General features: G+C 45.4%; 1 protein-coding gene across 1 annotated transcript in view; it reads right to left on the bottom strand.

Moving 5' to 3' along the window:
* Positions 1-19,827, bottom strand: part of CPQ (carboxypeptidase Q) — a 2,019,872-nt gene that overhangs the window by 1,862,593 nt on the left and 137,452 nt on the right. The gene's annotated exons all lie outside the window — the stretch shown is intronic.

The following is a 19,827-nucleotide window of genomic DNA, read 5'->3' on the forward strand; positions in this document are numbered from 1 at the left end:
AAGTAAAAACCCATCAAATACCGTGTACAAATTCTAAAAAAAATAGGGGGCGGTAGTAAAGCGGTACATGTTCTCCCTTTTCAATAATCTCATATTGAGTATTAAAGTATCTGCAACCTACTTCTGATTTGTATTTCTCAGTTAGTCACCTAAAGACACGTATAAAGTTCCTCTGTGGCAGTAAGACCTTGTGGCTGTTTGGAGTAGAAATTTAAAATATAGCGTGTGTCCAAACGCCTGAGGGTCCTCTTTTATTAGATGGGACTGAGTCTACCAGATAATATTTTAGTCCTTTAAAATCTGCATCGTGAAACCCGCCAAATGACGAGCCACTGGGTAGGCTGGGTCTTGGTTTCTGATAGCTCTAATGTGCTGGAGCACCCTTTTGTGCCCCTGCAGGTACAGTGCTGCCAACATAGCAAAGGACGCAAGGCCACTCCAGTTCATATATTACAAAATTAGATTTTCATGTCAAGGCTTTATTGATTTGATTATCTTGACTGCGAAATGGTGTCTTATCAGAGGTTCTGTTTTCACCTTATTGACATGCCTTGCATGTCTTGCATCTAAAAAATCCCTTGCTTTGAGAGAGCCAAGTGCCTACGGCTGGTTACCTGGATCATTTTGTACCAAAGCATCTTTCACAGATGGGGCCTGGTTGTAGGTGACAGTGGCTCTATTGGGAAGCAGAGGGCCCCCTGTAGGGTCCCCTAAAATCAAAGCCAATTTTTCTTAAGGATGTTCCTTATTGTTTTCTCCGGTCTGTTGAAACTCAGAATACATCTAAAAGACTCCGCTTTCTCTGCCTCCTTCTTCTCTCTCTCTAAAGGCTTACTTATCAGAGTTTGTCTCACGACCATGTTGCTCTTTTTAATAGCTCTGTCAAGCATTTGCTAGAGTACCCCTTGCTAAAAACCTCTGTTTACTAGCCAGTTGGGCAGCCCTTAGGTCGTCATCATGACTGCAAATACGCTTGAGCTGGAGCATATCTCCATAAGGTATACTTTGCATTAAGTGATGTGGGTGTGAGCTCCCTGCGTGTAAGACTGAGTTTCCAGCAGTTGTCTTTCTATGCAATTAAGTTTCCATTTTTCCATTTCTGATGTATATCTCAACATCTAAGAAATGCACAGACTGTGAACAGATACCAGCTGTGAAGTGCAGATTAAGGTTGTTAATATTAAGCATTTCAATAAACTTTTCAGCTTCTACTTTAGTATCCTGCCATATTAGAAACAAATCATCTATATATCTCAGAAACAGTCTAATGTTGTTTTTGACGATGGTGGCATGTTCTTTACACAGAAAGCTGGCCCCGATTGCCACTCATCGTAGTTGCTGGTACAAAATATTTTGGAATAGGGAAATATTGTTGCTTAAGCAGAACTCTACCATATTACAAATCATTTTGCTATGTTGAGAGCATTCACGAGATCTTGAATTTAGAAAGTGTTGCAGTGCTCTGATTCCATCATGATGGTTAATTGACGTATACAATGAAGTTACATCAAGTGTGATCAATACAAAGTCATTATCTCATTCAAAATCCTGTATTTTGGATAAAAAGTCACTCGTATCTCGAATGTATGAAGGGAGTTGTTGTACAAAGTCCTGGAGAAAAAAGTCTATATATTGAGAGGTTCCCTCCAGAAAACTATTTTGGGCCGATATAATGGGCCTCCCTGGGGGTTTCTTTGGGTCCTTATGGATCTTTGGTATAAAATACAAAATTGGCGTTGTAGGATTGTCATTTCGTAAAAATGTGAATTCTTGAAGCATAATTAACCCTGCGTTTTTCCATGCTACTAACTTCATGTAAAAGGTGTTATACATGATTTTTAAGGATATCTTGTCACTTTTATGATAGCATTCTCTGTTATTAAGCTGAGTCATGGCTTCATCAATATAGTCCGCCTTGTTCCATAATACCAGGTTACCTCCTTTATCTGAATTACGAATAACTATTTCTTTGTTCTTTTTGAGTTTATTGATCAATAGATGGTACTGTATTTCTTGTTTATTTTGTCTTCCTTTTTTTCTGCATTGAACACCCTCTGGTTAGTAGTTTTAAGCCCAAAGTTACCTGCTCATGGAATACATCTATGCTATCTCTCATCATAATCGGATTGAATGTAGAGTGGGGCTTGAATGGGGTTACCTTCATGTTTTGTTTAACCATTCTGTTTTCTGTTTGAGTTTCATCAGTATTTTGTCTACTGTTTACATTTTAATTTCCCAGTTCTTGCATATCCTACAACAGTACAAAAGGGGGTGGTGATGGACGGAGCATCTGAACCAATCAAACACTCACACCCAGTCAACAGATCTGGGTTTAATCAGACGTGAGTCCCTTGCTCACTTTGCCACTGAATTCAAGTAAGCCTGGCTGAAGACGGCTGGTTTGGGTAAGAGCAGGCATACCGTTTCAATGTGTGAGGCAGGTGGTTGACCCCGAGGGCAGATTTACTGTGGTCACAGATTTACTGTGGTCACAGGGCGAGTTGACGGATGGGACATTACGCTGGGAAGCATATACTCCCCCAATGTCGATCAACCCACCTTTCTCGCACAACTCTCGCAAAAACTGGTGGGGGTACTAACAGGTCCTGTGTTAATAGGGGGGGGACTTTAATTGTGTAACAGACGTAGACCTGGACCGTTCCCATCCACCACTCCCTGACGCCGCTCCCCGTAGAATAGCAGAAGACTGGCGGAACTGGCAGCGGAGTTGGGGGCTTACAGATACCTGGAGGGCCCATCATCCCAGAGAACGTGACTACTCTTACTTTTCCGCCGTTCATGAGCTGCATGTCAGGCTGAATGCAGTTTTGTGCTCCCCTGACGTTCATATACTGGTTACGATCAGTTAATATCTAGCCAGAACGACCTCTGATCACAACCCCCTACTGGTGGCCCTGAACTGGGTTCGGGTTAGAACGGCGATTCCTAATTGGCGTCTCCGGCCAGAGGCCTTGGAAGTCAGGTCTTCCGAACCACCATAGGTACAGCCATAGAGGACTACTTCCGGCACAACGTGGGAACCTCTTCCAGTCTGCATAATGAGTGGGATGCGTTCAAAGTGGTGATTCGCGGACGTTGTATTGGTGAGGCGGTGGGTATTTGCAGAACTCTACTGAGTGAGGTACAGGGGGCGGAGCAACGGCTTTGGGAGAGGGAACGAGAGAGACTGGGGTGGGAGGACATACAAGAGGGGCTATTAAGGGCGAAGGAGGAGCTGGCCACACAAGTGGAGAGACTGAGGTGCTTTGATTGTAGGGCCTATATGGTGCGAGCGCATGCGGAGCGCGATAAGTCAGGGGCGCTCCTGGCCTGGTTAGCGAATCCTGCCCGCAGGGGTACGCCGATCCTCGAGCTATGAGACGAGAGGGGGACGTCCCACTTTGGGCAGCAGACAATTAACACGCAATTCCTAGATTACTACTGCATGCTGTATTTTAGCGCGCTAGACCCCAGGGAACTGGAAGAAGGGGATTTCCTAGATATAGAATTACCTCAGATTGAAGCGGAGGAGGCAGAAAGCTTGGGTCGACCGGTGATAGTGGGCGAGGTCCGGGGAGCCCTTAAACGCATGGCTAAGAACAAAACCCCAGGCACTGACGGGCTGCCGTCGGAGTTTTACGTCACTTATATCGACGTGCTGGCCCCGCAGCTGGTGTCTCTCTATAATCGATCAAAACAGGTTGGCTATCTGCCTACCTCGACGAGGGAGGCGGTGATTGTCCCGCTCCTTAAACCGGGGAAACCCGAGTGGGACCGAACAGCATATCGCCCCCTCACGATGTTAAACATTGATGATAAGGTCCTGAGTGGCATATTGGCACATCGCCTGATGGTGCACATGACGACTCTGGTGCACGAAGACCAATCTGGTTTCATTCCCACCCGGAACACGGCGGTAAATATTAGGAGGCTGTGTCAGCTACTGCATGCATCGGCAGTCGGAGGTGAGGAAGCATGTGTGCTGTCCATAGACATCGAAAAGGCTTTTGATAGCCTAGAGTGGCCATACCTGTTTTGGGTTTTGAGGGCCTTCGGCCTGGGCGAGGGGTTTGTGGCATGGACGCAGATCCTATACTCCAGTTCGACGGCCAGGGTCCGGACGGGGGGTGGGTGATCTCGGCATCATGTGCTGTGGGCAGGGGGACGAGGCAGGGCTGCCCACTGTCTCCCCTCCTGTTTGCCCTGGCAATGGAGCCCCTAGCGGCGCATGAACGGATGGGGGAACACTACAGGGGCCTGGAAATGCTGGGTCGAATGCACTATATTGCACTATATTGCCCTATACGCCGACGATCTACTGATGTTCCTTGAAGATAACACTGACGCGCTCCGTGGAGCTCGGGAATTGCTAGAGAGACTGGGACGAGTCGCGGGACTCAGGGTTAACTGGGCCAAGAGCGGTCTATTACCGATGCGTGGTGACCTTGGTGATCCCCCTGAGGGGCTTGACATACTTAAGGGTGAGGATTTACCATGACACAGCTGATTTATTTGAGGGTAACATAGGCCGGGCCCTGCAAAATACCAAGAATAACCTGGACTTCTGGGGGTCTCCACCTTTGTCGGTCGCGGGGCGAGTAGCACTACTAAAAATGATAACCCTCCCCTGGTTGCTTTATTATTTAGTGACTTTGCCACTTTGGATACCGGGGAGGTACTTCACCCAACTCAACTCCATGGTCTCGAGCTTCTTGTGGGGTCAGGGAGGCATAGAGTGGCACTGCCTACCATGATGCGCCCAAGACAGGAGGGGGGCTTTGCAGCGCCTGATTTCAAAGCTTACTACCATGCGCCCCAATTCCAATGGTTAACCCAAAGATTGGCAGGGAAATTAGGCCTGGAGATAGCTCAGAGAAGCCGGGACGTAGAGTTGCGCCACCTGGCGCGGATTCTCCTGCGCCTTCCGGTGCAGGAAAGGGGCGGTCCCCAAGGAGTTCTGGGTCCTGAGGCTCTGTTGGAATAGGGCCCTACGACGCCATAAAGGGAGTCCGGAGTACTCGCCCGAGATTCCGATATGGTTCTGCATGGAACTTCCTCATCGGGGGAATTGGCAGCGGCTACATGAATGGGAGGAATTCGGGATCTCCACCCTTGGGGATCTATACGAAGATGGTGCACTCCTACTGTTTCAAGATCTAGTGGACAGACATGAACTGCCTGCTAAGGACTTTCTCCTACACGCGGTCGTGACGGCTGCTGTGAAAAAACATTGGAAGAGAGGACTAGAGGAACCACAGGTCTTCCTTCCTTGCCAATACGTGGTCATCTCTGCGGATAGGGTAAAGGCGTTCACGTGCCTGTATCGAAGACTGACGTAGGGCTTGAGGACTCCACTAGAGGGATTGCGCGCTAAGTGGGAGGCGGACCTAGGAACTCCGATTGAGTCTAAACTTGGGAAATGCTGATGGAAAGAGCATGGAAGTGTTCCCGAAACGCAAGATTCCAACTCATCCAATTCTATGTGTTCCATCGGGCGTACCTCACTCCTTCCAAACTTAATCAGTTCTTCAGCTCTCGCACTGCCTGTCCACGATGCAGACTGGAAGTTGCAGGGTTCATGCATATGTTCTGGGATTGCCCTCTGCTCCAGGGACACTGGGGAGGGATAATGGCCAAATTGACAGAGGTAACGGAGAGGAATCTGCAAAATACTCCGGCTGGGTGCCTGTTGCACTGGGTCCCCCACACTGCCCGCAACAAAATTACCAGCAGGTTCTTGGATTTGGGACCGGTTCTAGCCAAGCGCAAAATTACTAGCCATAGTAAAGCGGTCACAGGCCCCAATGCGGGACGCTGGCTCAGAGAATTTCTCAAGTGGGCGGACTGCGAGGGGACCCTCCGGCTCCAACTAGCACGAAGAACAGACAATAACAAATTATGGGAAACAGCAAGAGCCTGGGTAGCGCTGACAGATCTGCTTAAGGACCCAACTGACTAAGAGGACTGATCCTTCTGGTCTTACGCGCCCCTTTGGCTACGTGGGACCTTAGCTGCAGATAGTGGGTTGACTGAGTAGATGGGTGGAGGGATCACTTGAATGGGCGCATTCTCCCGGGTGGGGTGTGGGCCACTGACACAGGCTTTACTTGGAGTGTGTGGAATACATTATGAGTGGCACGCATGTTGTTAGGGAAGCGGCATGTCTCAGGGAAGGAGGGAGGGAGGATATGGAGGGATGGCTCGAGTTGAGGGGGGGTTGCTTTTTTGGTTGCCTGATCTGTTGAGCGGAAGACAATTATGTCTTGTATGAGTGAGTAGTAATCAGATTGAGTCCTGCGGGGGCATGCCTCTAGTCAACTAAGTTATGGCAATTGACTCAGGAAAGGCTGTGCATTGCACGCTGAAAGTGCAGAAGGGGTAACTGAACCGCTGCGAGGTGAAGCAATGTTCTACTGTGTCCGCATTCGTCGCTTGGACTTTATAAGCTTGCTATATATTATATGACAACATATATGAGGTGTATGCTCTCAGAATGTCAAACTCAATAAAATCTGTTTCAAAAACATATTCCACTGACTTCTTCAGCCTCGCTTTTACAGAGGCACAAAATGGCTACCAACAGTTCCTGGTTTCCAATGTTGACAACCACTTGAGAGCCAATTAGCATTCAGCGCGTGATCGGAAGAGTGCGCTTACGATACACTCACGGTCCGCTGATAGTCCGCGGATCCTCCGCGCCCATAGATATATAAATGCTTTTAACTGTAAATTGCTCAGGAACTACTAAACAGATTGACACCATTTAAGCAAAAGGTACAAGTCTGAACTGAGGACTACATCTTTGCCAAATTTGGCGGAATTCCGTTCAGCAGTTTGGGCTGTAGCACTGGCTAAAGGTCCTATAGGAAATTGTATGGGGAAAACATGTTTTGGGACCCCCCTTTTTCTCGGCCCCCGTTTGGAAAATCACTGTGAAACTTTCAGGATAAGAGTGGACCGGAGCTGACTGTGAGTTTTGGCAATTTCGCAAAGATTCCTCAACCGGCGCCAATGTTATTCCAAATAGAATGTTGCGGATTTCCTGTGGAAAATAGGTCCTAACTATAACTTCCTACTGGATATATATATGGATATATATATATATATATATATATATATATATATATATATATATATGGATATATATATGGATATAACATGTAACAGCACAATAATTCTAAGGCGTATGCATTTCGGCTCCTGGTGAGTGTGTCCAACACCTTCATTTTACGTAGCGCGCCTAGTGTTGTGGCGCCTACATATCCCAAGATGCAGTGTTCTTGCAGCATTCTTGATGCGGGGCTAAGTGAGCGTGCTATATATGTAACTCCGATCCAGAGCCACGAGACAAAGTCCCCCAAGTCCCCCAACCACACCAATTACTGTGCTGTTACCCATTGCCTGAGCTGCAATTAAAGACCTCCTTTGTTTCCTCATATGGGCCTCATCTCTTTTCTTTGGGAGAGCTACTTTTGGATATATATGTATATGTCAAAAATACTGAAACTTAGGAACCTCCGTCTCCAAGAACTCAGGTACATACCTCCAAACAATGTGCTCCAAACAGAAAATAGTTCAGTGCATAATCTTTTTATTGCAGTTTAGCCAGTATGACGCGTTTCGGCTGCGGGGCAGTAGGAAGTTATAGTTAGGACCTATTTTCCATAGGAAAAGCATTTTTTGATTTGCTAATAACTTTGGGGTCGTTTTTACAAATCTCCCTGAAATGCTCCCAACACAAAGTCTATCATGGTCAGCTCCTACTCTGAAATTTTGTGGGTGATTCGTCAAGCGGGGCTGAGAAAAGAGGGGGGGTCCCAAAACGCGTTTTCACCATGTTAATGTCAATAGGAAATAGTGCGATGAGCAACAGCCCGAGCTGCTGAACAGAATTATCTCATATTTGGCAAAATGGTAGAGCTTGGTTCAGAAAGCGACCTTTTTTTAAATGGTGTAAATCAGTTCGGTAGTTTTTGAGAAATTAAAAAAGTAAGAGTCAAAAAATCAATTTCCCATAGGAAACTTTGTGCAAGGCTACAGCCGAAACTACTGAATGGAATGACCCCAAATTTGGCAGAAAGGTAGTGCTTGGAGCAGAAAGCAACCTTTTCTTTTAAATGGTTTAAATCCGTTCAGTATTTGCTGAGAAAATTAAAAGTTTTGATATCTGGGCGGCGCCTTAGTCCCATGCACGAGCTTCACTGTGATTGGCTGCCAACACTCCAAACAAGTGTTGGCAGCCATCTTGTGACTCGGTAGAAGCGAGTCACCAGAAAACTGAGAAACAAAGATATTAAACAATAGAAGGGGGCAGGGTAGAAACACCCTGACCCCCTAGGCGTGCTTAGGGGGTACCAGAAGGACCCCAGGGGCTAAAAATAGCATAACAAAAAACATTGTTGCAATTGGCGCTGGGGTCGCGGGTTCCCGCATTTTATTTTAATGAGGCCCCTGTGTGGGCTAGGTCCCGGGGGTATTTCTCAAAAAAATAATAGCGGGGCTTCAGTTATGTTGGGAGGGGGTTCAGTAGGCTGTGGACATTATATTGGTAAAACAACAATGCACCGCATTGCGGTCTTCCTTTAATATAATGCGGAATAATGTTTACTTATTATGCAGTGTTCACTGTTATCACGGATAGAGTCACTTTGTCACAGGAAATTTATTAATATGTGGCCTGCAATTTACTTCCCCTCTGCAGAGTAGCAAGGACATCTAATTGGCTCAGATGTTGTAAGGAGGACCATCCAGAGCTTAATGTTGATTGGTTGCGAACTATTGAAAGTAGAAGTGTTGCTAGGTATTCCCTTGCCCTCCGCGGGGTAGGAGGGACATCTGATTGGCGAACGTGTTCCAAGGAGGATCTTCTAGAGCTTCATGTTGGTTGGTTGCAAACTATTGAAAGTAGAAGTGTTGTCAGCCATTCACTTCCCCTCCGAGGAGTAGGATGGACATCTGATTGGCTGGCGTGTTACAAGGAGGACTTTCCCAAGCTTATTGTTGATTAGCTGTAAACCATTGAAAGTAGAAGTGTTGTCAGGGATTCCTTCCCCCTCTGCGGAGTATTAGGGACATCTCATTGAGTAACGTGTTCCAAGCGGGACCTTCCCAAGCTTAATGTGCATTGGCTGTGAAGCATTAAAAGTAGAAGTGTTGGCAGCCATTCCCTCCTCCTCTGCGGAACAACATGGACATTTTATTGGCTAAAGTGTTCAGAGTACAAGTTTGCCCTTTATTGGGTGGGAACGGATCATTTTGTGTGCCATTTTGAGACGCACATCTAAAGGACTACGGGAAAACAAAGCAGTAGAGGGGAGGGTAGGAACACTATTAACTCTGTACAGTGGTCACAAGATGGTGGAGAGGGATTGTGAAGGTAAACATTTTTTTAAAATATATTTTAAGGACCATTTATATAATTGCCGTGGGGTGTGCAAATCATGGCGGAAAAATAAGAGAGTGTCTGGCAGTCTTCTTTTGATCAAGTTTGTGGGTGGGATACTTCCAAGGAGCACTATTTACTTATAATGTGGTGTTTACTTTTCTGACGGGGAGGTGTGGTTGCGCAGCAAAAATTTCTGTCTAGGTTTCAAACTGTTTTTATTTAGCAATTACAAATGAACTTTCTTCGGAAACTGACGCTGTATATATCAAAGAGGTGACAAATAAAAATGGAATTTCATAAAATATCAGTTAAGTGTGACCATACCCTCCTTTTTTCTGCTATAGTTTGTAAAAGTATTGCCCCATATGCTTGATCATAAAAGAGGGCATCAGTTACTTTTAGATAAAGTAGAAAAGAAGTGCTACAACAACCACTGCCACACTACATTATCTGATGTCAGAAGAACAAGTACAAAATAGTTAAACACAAATGATTTCATATTAGATACAAATGTATGCATTATCATTTTTCAAATTTGTATTCTGTAGAATTAGAATTTGGGAACGTTCTGTCGTAGTGCTTAGAGGTAGCACACTGTTACACTAACAAATCACATACTCATTTAAGAATATATAGGATAGTACTATAATAATATACAGTACTGGTCCTATATATTCTATAAAGAGAAGGTGAATACGAACTGCAACTGAGAAAAATAGAAATTAGAAAATAACATTCAGAAATCTAGGGTTTATCAAATATTTAAAGTAACAAAGTATGTATGAAAGCTACATTTTTTAGACTGCAATTTCGTAAAATATGCTCACTGAAAAAATATCTGATCAAGTAAGATATAAAGGTTAGTAAGCTGTATTTCAGATGGCGCCGACAAATCTCCAATTCTTCTTTTGTAACAATAGGACAGTCTATTACAATGTAACGAATGACACCATTGTTACAGTAAAAAGAAAATTAAAATAAAGTTATGAATAGAACAGAAGATCAATAACGAAATACTTGCGAGAGGTGTTTATTTTCAGAGCTTCTTTTCTCCAGGAGATTGAAAAGTTTGATCTTCGCGGCGACGGGTCATAAACACCTCTAAGATCATTATGACTGTGAAAATTATAATATACATATTCACAGTATATGATCAAAAGGGGGGAACAGACTAAAAACCAGAAGCTAGTGATGTTGCTTATATATCTTTACTCTTTGTGCCGACGAGTCATGAACTCCTCTGAGAATACAATGACTGACAATATTAGAACATACATATTGACAGTATATGATCAAAAGGGGGGAACAGACTAAAAACCAGAAGCTGGTGACGTTGCTTATAAATCTTTACTCCTTGCGCCGGCGGGTCATGAACACCTCTGAGATCACCAGGACTGTTCATATATAATATAAATATTGACAGTATGTGATACCCAGGGGAAAACAGACTAACAACTGGAAGCTGGTGATGTTAATTACAAATCTTTAGGGTTTGCACCAACGGGTCACCAACACCTCTGAGGTCAAGTAGAGTGTCAATATTATAATATACACAGTCACAGTATATGAGGTCAAAGGAACCAGAAAAGGAGCAATGTTTGCTGTAATCTGCCTGTTTCTGAAAGCAAGCTGCTGACGTTACAGAAAAAAGGCAAAAACATAAAATAACACTTTTTTCTAGATATAAATGTTTAAATATTGACAAATAACTACGTACTATAAATATCTACTATGCCATAATTAAACAACTTACAACTCTGGAATATGTTTTGTTGCCGCAACACAAGAATCCGATGCTAAAAAAGAGAACCTGCATCACAGAATGGACAATGATAAATAACTTGTGAAAACAAAACTAATCGAACAACGGGTGTGATTTATATACTTTTTGGTTATTGAGTAGTCTATGGAAGGAAGATGCAGCTCCGCCCATTTAGATGTCACGTTTTACAGTTTACACATGCTCACGTTTTAACAGTTTACCTTGTGCACGTGTTGGAAAAAGTTACAAACTGTGAAACTGTGAAGCGTGTTTCGATTTCCATCGTAACAAGTAAAAAGTGTTACCCGGCAAACTGTGTCATTTGCATTTTCATGGTTAAAAACATCTAAATAGAAGACATAAAAAAATACCGTTCAGAATAGAAGAAAAAAAAAACTTGCTAATATTTGTCACCACTATGCTGTTAAATTGGAGGAGGTCAAAGGAACACGAAAACATCCCATATCATTGGAGTGGGCACAACTGCTACACCAATACACACACAAAGCCACACAGGCGAATTTGCCTGTGGCCTCCCAGACACAGTCCCCATGCTCCCCTCTCCTGGGATCAAATGGCCCCATCACCGGACCAAACGTAGGCACGTAACGCTGACACCATGAGAAGATACTTCCTGGACACCCGAACACCAAACTACACCGAAGGAATGCACCAGGAACAAACCCCCTTCCTCCCCTCACCTGCCCGTATACATCAACACATCGTGTAAAGACAGTATAGCTGGCTTGCTACGGGACACGCCAGAGCCCAACGTAGCCGCTCCCCACCCGCTTTCCCAGTTTACCCCCACATGTTTGGACCACCAAAAGTATATCGATAGTTTAGGAACCGATACCACGAAACACAGGCACCTTACATTACATGTCACAATACAGTGATGCTGATGAGGGAGCAAAGTAGCAACTCCTGGGTAGGGGCCATCCACCAGGTCAAGCCGCCCCAATATGAGAGCCACTACAGATGGGAAATCAGACCAGTATGATTCATATAACAAACATTGCTGCCGGAGGAGGTGAGGAGTAACACTTGACGTTCACGGATGGCCGTGGGGCCCTGGGCGGGGAGACATGCTACCTTGGGGGTCCAGATTGCCTTGCGGCCCTGAACTTGGAGCTGAATGTGCGGAGGATCACTCCGGCGGCATCCCCTTGAGTTGGAGCACAGCAAATCTGCCTGGCAGCCGAGTGTGCCTGGGCCAATCTGGGAGCCTTGAGGTGAGTCACTTTTGTAGAGCCGGCCGGCAGTTGAATGTTTTGCGGCTCTTCAACAATGCATATCTGCCGTACTAACCCTCACCTTGAATACTGCTAACCCCGGGACCTTTAAGTACTTTTTACTAACTTTGTTGATCCTGCATCATCTTACTGTCCTGGGATGCCCCTCTGGTGCCGTTACTGTGCTGGTTGCCGCTGGGGGAGCCTTGTCCCTGGCTCCGCTGACCGGAGACTTCCCACAGCGTAGTCCTTCTTTTCCGATGGCAACTAGGCGGACCCGCCTAGCCGCAGAGAGTGTTGAATCCTTCGTAAGATGGCAGCTTGTGTTCTCGGCTGCTTGGAACCGGCAAAGATGGATTGAGCTTGAACTGTGAGGAGCTGCAGCCAGAGAAGGTAGCTCCGGGGACAGAGGGACGACAATTGGGTTCTGTGACACTGTTGGGCATGGCACCAAAATTGGGGAGACAAGAGAATTGGCCCTGATCACGGCGGGCTTTACTGACTAGAGTGCTACTCACGTCTTTCTACACCAGGTAAGCTGGTCTGTGTCCATAGGTGCTGCTATGGGGACCTACCATCAGTGATCTTTTTGTGCCTGGAGCGGTTCACAATATCCCAATACTAACAGGTTGGACCCCCTGTCTCAGTGACCCTACTATACAAGGGAACTCAATACGGCCCAGCGACCCTGGAAGACAGTGGGCGGCCAGCGGGGAATTCAATCCTGGGCTAGTGGGCCGTGGTCCGGCCAGGTAACTGCTGTGGAACGGCGCTGGACAGACCAGAACAGCGCTGCAGTGGGGCGTCGGCCTTCCTGCATCGTGCTGACGTAAATAATTAATTTACTCTCTTAATTTCTATGCAGGTAAGTACTTAATCAATAATAACTCAGATCGGATGAAAAAAGACAGAGTCCGTGGTGTTAGAGTTTCTAAGGGTTTTATTCCTCATAAAGGAATGGTCGTGACCAGGATATCGGATTCTGAACACCGCAGGGGTGTCAGAAGGGATAGATGAGCGCGCTACAGTTTATTAACAATACATAGCTTATATACTTAATTCACATCATAAGTAATAGTGCAGGAGGCGTAACAGTTGAGAGAAGACAAGATAACAGTATACACGTGGTACTAGTACGTAATCAAGAGGCGTGAACTAGAAACGTCACTGATAGGTGACGCAAGTGGGTGGCACCAAGAGGTGGTGCTAACAGAATTGTTGCAATGTCAGCAGAAATCGGAAGCTTGGATGCGCGCGCAGCTGCATGACGTGTGATTGACGGGGTGCAGGGGACTTGACATTTACACTGACGGAAAGAGACAGAAGTCTGGCATGTCAGATCAACTTGTACTTCTATCATATCTGATATCTGATGTTTAGGAACCATATTATCTGGACGGAAAGGTCTCTAGGGCAGAAGCTATTCTATGCTAACTGCGGATGCGTGTATAAGCGCCTAAGTGTCTACATGAGAAGCGTGGGGGCACGGGGCCTTCTATGGGAGCATGGTAACAGAGGCTATGAATTACTTGCACTGGGACAGGTCGGCCCTTTGGCTCTGCAGCTGGGGAGGATGTTTACTGAAGCTAGTAGGCAGGAATGCATTTTCGAGGAGCGGAACAGATAACTCGAAGGTTATAGTCAGTCTTGGCAGAAAGCAGGCTGAGCTGAGCGCGAGGGGCCGCGCTGGAAGTAAGTCAGAGTTCACGGATACAGAGGTAGCCTGGGCAGAGGCTGTCAGAGTCAGAAGCCAGAAAAGAGGCTCGATGGCAGAAATTCGGGGCCTACTCTGCCAGAGCAGAAAAACATGTAAAGTACACTACAAATAGACGGTGGCATAGCATACTTAGGAACGGACTATATAATCCATTCAGGGTGGATCTGAAAGAGGACAAGTTAACGTTGGACGCAAATGTATTTGCGTCTTCATAGCTGGTACAGGAGGGAAGTTACATGCACTTTAAGCTGGTACATGGAGTCGGTGGGGTACGCGCTATTGAACATAACATGACCAAAAAATTTATATTTCCTCATTCCCTCCTTGTTCCCTACGGACCCTTCACGATATATCGATCCTCATAAATCGATCAGTTTGTTCTTGTAACATCATTTGTTCTTCTTTCTTTCGTTTACGTTTTGAGAGAAAACTGGAATGTTCAATACAAGAAGTGGCACATAGTCCACAAATCGCTGGCCCACACTGTAGGCACAGGCAGCAACTGAATACTAGGACTAGGCCAATGCCTAGGAAGGATAGGATCTTCCATCCCCAAGCTGTTAACGTTGTCCAGAACCAACCGGACCAAGTCCGGGTGCCTGGATTCTGATGTATCTGATTTGCAATTTTATGGAGACGGGTGATAGCTTGATATACAGATGGTGCGTTTTGTGGTATGAAAACACAACAACTTGACCCGATGACCTTACAGGCTCCACCTCTATCTGCCAAGATGACGTCAATAACAAGACGGTTCTGAAGGACAACAACCCGCATGGCGGACTGCTCTTCTGTTAAGTTACCTAAGGCGGAGGCAGTTTCATTTACTACTGCTTCAAGTGTTCTAGTTAATCTACGTATTAATTTACTATTCTGAACAGGTCCTAAAAAGAAAAAGAATCCTTTATTAAAATCGGTGTACTGTTCCCATGCCGTTTCTGTGTAGTCGACAAGTGGGATATCTCTTCTGGGTCTATTCTTTACTAGATTGGTATTTCTATGGTAATCAGGGGGAGCTAGGAAAACAGGTGGCAGAAGGAATGCAATGTAACAGGTACCATCCCGATCTGGAGGTAGTCGTATGTATGCGGTATGACCACAAACAAAGTAAGAATGACGAATAGCTTTAAAGGACGATTTCACTGAATTCGACCACAGTAGTGCATTTACTATGGCCTAAGTGTACTGAACCTTTCTTCCTGATACATAATTCACCAGTGACTGGCAGTACTGACATAATGGGTAGAATTGGGGTGTCTTCGGATTCAACAGTAAGAATCATAAGGCTAATTGTATAATTACCTAATCCATACACTTCATTTTCTAGATCAGTTCCTATTCTAGTGGGGAGTCCCTCCTTATCAGGGAAACAGACGTCGAGCAGGACTAAGTTCAGGTTTCCCCAAACCCAGCCCCCATCGAAAACAGCAATATCAGGATCTAAGGAATTAATTATTTTAAACCATGCTCCGCAAGAGCCATTGTGAGTGAATGGGTACGGAAAGAGGGGCAGAGCTCCCTTGTAGTTCTGGTAGGGAGGGAGTCGGCCACATATCCAGCAATTTGTAGCATTGTTAGTTTGATGAGAATGGTGTAGCATACTAATGAATGTGTTGTTGCGCAGCGCAAGTCTGTAGGAAAGCTCATGTGGAGGTAACTTACTAAAAGTGTGTTCAGCAGATACATTATAGACAGATTGTTCACGCTTGAAAATAGGGTAGTAGATAGGTAAAACGATGCTAACAACAATAATTAAAATACTCAGAATAAACATGATTAATAGTGTCACTATACAGTGACTACGAAGTGATTTACAGTATGTACGTTTCTTGGCTTCTCTCTCTCTCTCTCTATCTCGATCTAGGGGATACATGTCAGAAACTATTTAACCGATTCACCTAGGGGAGGACTTAAACAATTAAACTGTCTGACTTGCTAGATCGGAGTTTCATACGGTATTCTTCTTGAGGAGTTTTTTCTCGTTCAGATTCTGTAAAGTCTTTTGGCTCGACACAGTCTTTGGTGGGGGTGGACGAGTCTCGGTCAGGTTTCAGTCCAAAAAATTTTTTCACATGACTCGTGTGAACCCACCCCTTTCTTCCTTCGATTTTCACGGCCGTCCTCGTGGTGAGAAGAACGGTCTTCGGGGACTTCCAGCGGGGCTCCAACGGACTCTTTCTATCAAAATTGCGCACTAGTACAATGTCCCCAGGACGGACGTCGTGTGGCTTTACATCAGTGTTGTCAGGGAAGGCTGCAGCAACCTGTGAACGACATGATTGGAGTGCAGACATCAAGGAGGCAAGGTAATCTGTCAACATATTACAATCAACATCAGTAATCTTTTTCGGAATGGGCGTCCCCCACATATTCGGTGGTCTGCCAAAGACCACCTCGTACGGGGATAGCCCTGATCTCGAATGGGCGACCATTCTCATGTAGAATAGTGCCACTGGCAGGGCGACTATCCAGTCGACCCCTTTCTCCTGACATATTTTGGCAAGGCGGATCTTTAGTGTCTGGTTATGTCTTTCTACAAGGCCTGCGGCTTCGGGATGTCGGACACAATGGAACTTCCACTGGTATCCCAGTAATAAAGAAACTTCTTTCATTAATGCAGATGAGAATGGCTGACCGTTATCTGAGTACACGACACGAGGCAAGCCGTATCGTGGGAAGAATTCACGAACCAGCTGCTTGGCAGTGGTCGGAGCAGTGTAATCTGGGACTGGGTATGCTTCGGTCCAGCGGGACAGAGCACAAACAACTACGAGAACATATTTAAATCCTCGACAACGGTCCATCTGGATATAATCCATCTGGAGGACTTCAAAAGGGTGATCGGGAGGATGAAATCCACCTTGCTCTACAGGGACGCTTTTACCTGGATTGAACTGACAACAGATCATGCAAGTACGCACTTTCTGTTTCGCTGCTGCTCGTAAGTGTTTATTGTTCCAAAGATTTTGTAAACTGTCTAACATCGCTTTCTCTCCTAGGTGTGCTGGGCTATGTGCTGTATTTATCATGACTTGAACCATAGAGTCAGGGAGAAACCATGTAGATTTTCCCTTCGTCGTTACCCTGGGAAACATAATCTGTGACTTTAGTATGTGCTTTACACTTCATGACGGATATGGCTGAAGGCAGATGTATTGCTTCTAACAATGCTTGAATGAGAGGGCCATGTTGGATCTTGGCACCATGAGAGGTCAAGAAACCTCGTTCTTGCCATAACATGCCGAAGTCGTGTACAACTCTGAACGCATAACGGGAATCAGTGTATATGTTAACATTTCTGTTCTTGGCTAGAATACAGGCTCGGGTCAGAGCGATGAGCTCTGCCGCTTGAGCAGACAGTGTATCAATACGATGTGTTTCTTTAACTTCGGTTTCAGTGGTCACGGCATATGCGGCCACTAACTCTCCTGTACTTGTTCTCATACATGAACCATCCACATAAAGTGTCAGGTCAGGATTTGTCAATGGAACATCTGTTAAGTCTCGTCGGGGCTTTGTTACTGCATTAATGATCTCTATGCAATCATGCGGAGCTGGATCTGTCATAATGGTAGGTAACAGTGTTGCTGGGTTCAAGATACTGCAGCGTCTGATTTCTATGTGTGGCTGGAATAGTGTCAATTCGTAACCTGTCAGTCTTGCTATAGTCAAGTGTTGAGTCTGGGTTCTGTTTAAAAGAACCTCTACAGAGTGTGGAACTTGTACTGTTAACTGATGGCCTAAAACAATTGAATCGCTCTGTCTTATTGCTAACGCTGTTGCTGCTACTGACTTTAAACACGCAGGGAGTGCCTGGGCTACTGAATCCAATGTACTTGAAAAATAAGCACAAGGCTTATGTGAACCTGCCTGATCTTGAGTGAGGACAGACAATGCTGTGCCGTCACGTTCTGTAACAAAAAGTGTAAACGGTTTGCTGTAACATGGTGTCGCTAAAACTGGTGCTTGGCATAATGCTTTCTTTAATTCCTCAAAGGCTTGTGTGTGTTCCTGAGTCCAAGGGAGGGCAATCGAAGTTGCTGCCTCCTGCGTCGTTAACTGAATGAGTGGTTTAGCTAAAAATGCATATTGAGGAATCCATTGTCTGCAGTACGAGGTGAGGCCTATAAAGGCCCGCACTTCCTTTTGTGTCTGTGGTCGTGGCATATTTACAATTAACTGAATGCGATCGGGAGTGAGCTGTCTCCCCACTTTGGACAGCAAGTGACCCAAGTATACAACTTGCTGAACACAGAATTGTAGCTTGGAAGGAGACACCTTGTGTCCCTTGTCGGCCAGGAAATGTAAAACTGTCAATGATGCTTGTTCACATTCAGGCTCACTTCGTGCGGTGATCAGTAGATCATCGACGTATTGCAGTAAAGCGGTGTTAACTGGCATTTGAATACAATCTAGTTGTCTTTTCAGTGCTTGACTATAGATGCTGGGGCTTTCTGTGAATCCTTGAGGTGCGCGGGAAAATTTGAAACTTCGTCCATTTAAACTGAATCCGAAGAGATATTGGCTCTCCGGATCAATAGGTACACTGAAGAAAGCGTTCTTGAGATCAATTACAGTAAAGAACGTTGCTTCTGAATCAATGGCAGTCAATAGGGAAGAGATATCGGGGACCACAGGGTACTGTGGTACAATACATTTGTTCAGTTCTCGAAGATCAATCACCAGCCGATATACTGGCGGTGCATTGGGGTCTGTACGTTTAAGAATTGGAATGATGGGTGAATTACAGATATTAGAGTCGGTCTCTACGACCACTCCCTGGGCAATGAGCTCTTCAATGATTTTCAGTAAAGCCACTACAGCATCGGGTGGTAACTTGTATTGTCTGATTCTGGGTAGAACAACTCCTGTCTTGAGTGTAACACGGTATGGAGTGATATGCATACAACCTACGTCAGCTGGGCCTTTTGCCCATAGGTGATCTGGTACATTTTTCAATCTGACATCAAAATCTCGTAAAACATAATGACCCTTGAAATCCCGTAGAAAGAGTCTAACTCCCTCCGGGGAACAGCATATTATAGCTCCTAGAGCCTTCAGTGTTTTTATTCCTAACAGATTTTCTGGGCATGAGTTCGTAAGTAACAAATCTGTAACTCGTGATAATGGGCCCACAGCCAAGGGTACTGGTTCCGATACTTCATTTACAATAGGCTGTCCTGAAAACCCAAGGGAAACATTCTGCGAGCCTGAGAGGGGTGCCCCTGGGACTTCATTATGACTGATTGTGGTGCGGCTTGCCCCTGTGTCAATTAAAAACTTTCTGTCTTTTCCCAATACGTGACTGTGTACATAAGGACCTTCTTGATCTACAGGAATTTCAATAAGAGGCAAACCACCTTCCCTCTCTAGGCTGCTTCATGTATATCGGGGGTAATCTGGATATGCAGATTGGGCATACTGGTACATCTGTTGTGAAACTTGCTGAGTCGCGGCAATGGGCTGTGGCTGTGGTACTGCTACTGTCTGTGCTGTATGGGATGGAGCATGCATAGGCTGTGTATTCTGCATTGGCTGTACATTTTGTGAGGTCTGTTGCTGGACCTGATCTTGTCTAGGCGGATGCGGTCTTTCTTTAGTTTTACCTGTTGAGATGTTATGTTTCAGGACTGGGCATTCATGTACGTAATGACCTGGCTGTTTACAGTAATTACATGTCCCCTTAACGGGAGCTGTAGTGTGACTTGTCTGGGTCCCACCTTTTCTC

The sequence above is a fragment of the Lissotriton vulgaris genome, chromosome 4_1, assembly GCF_964263255.1.
Source record: "Lissotriton vulgaris chromosome 4_1, aLisVul1.2, whole genome shotgun sequence".
Taxonomy (NCBI): Eukaryota; Metazoa; Chordata; class Amphibia; order Caudata; family Salamandridae; genus Lissotriton; species Lissotriton vulgaris.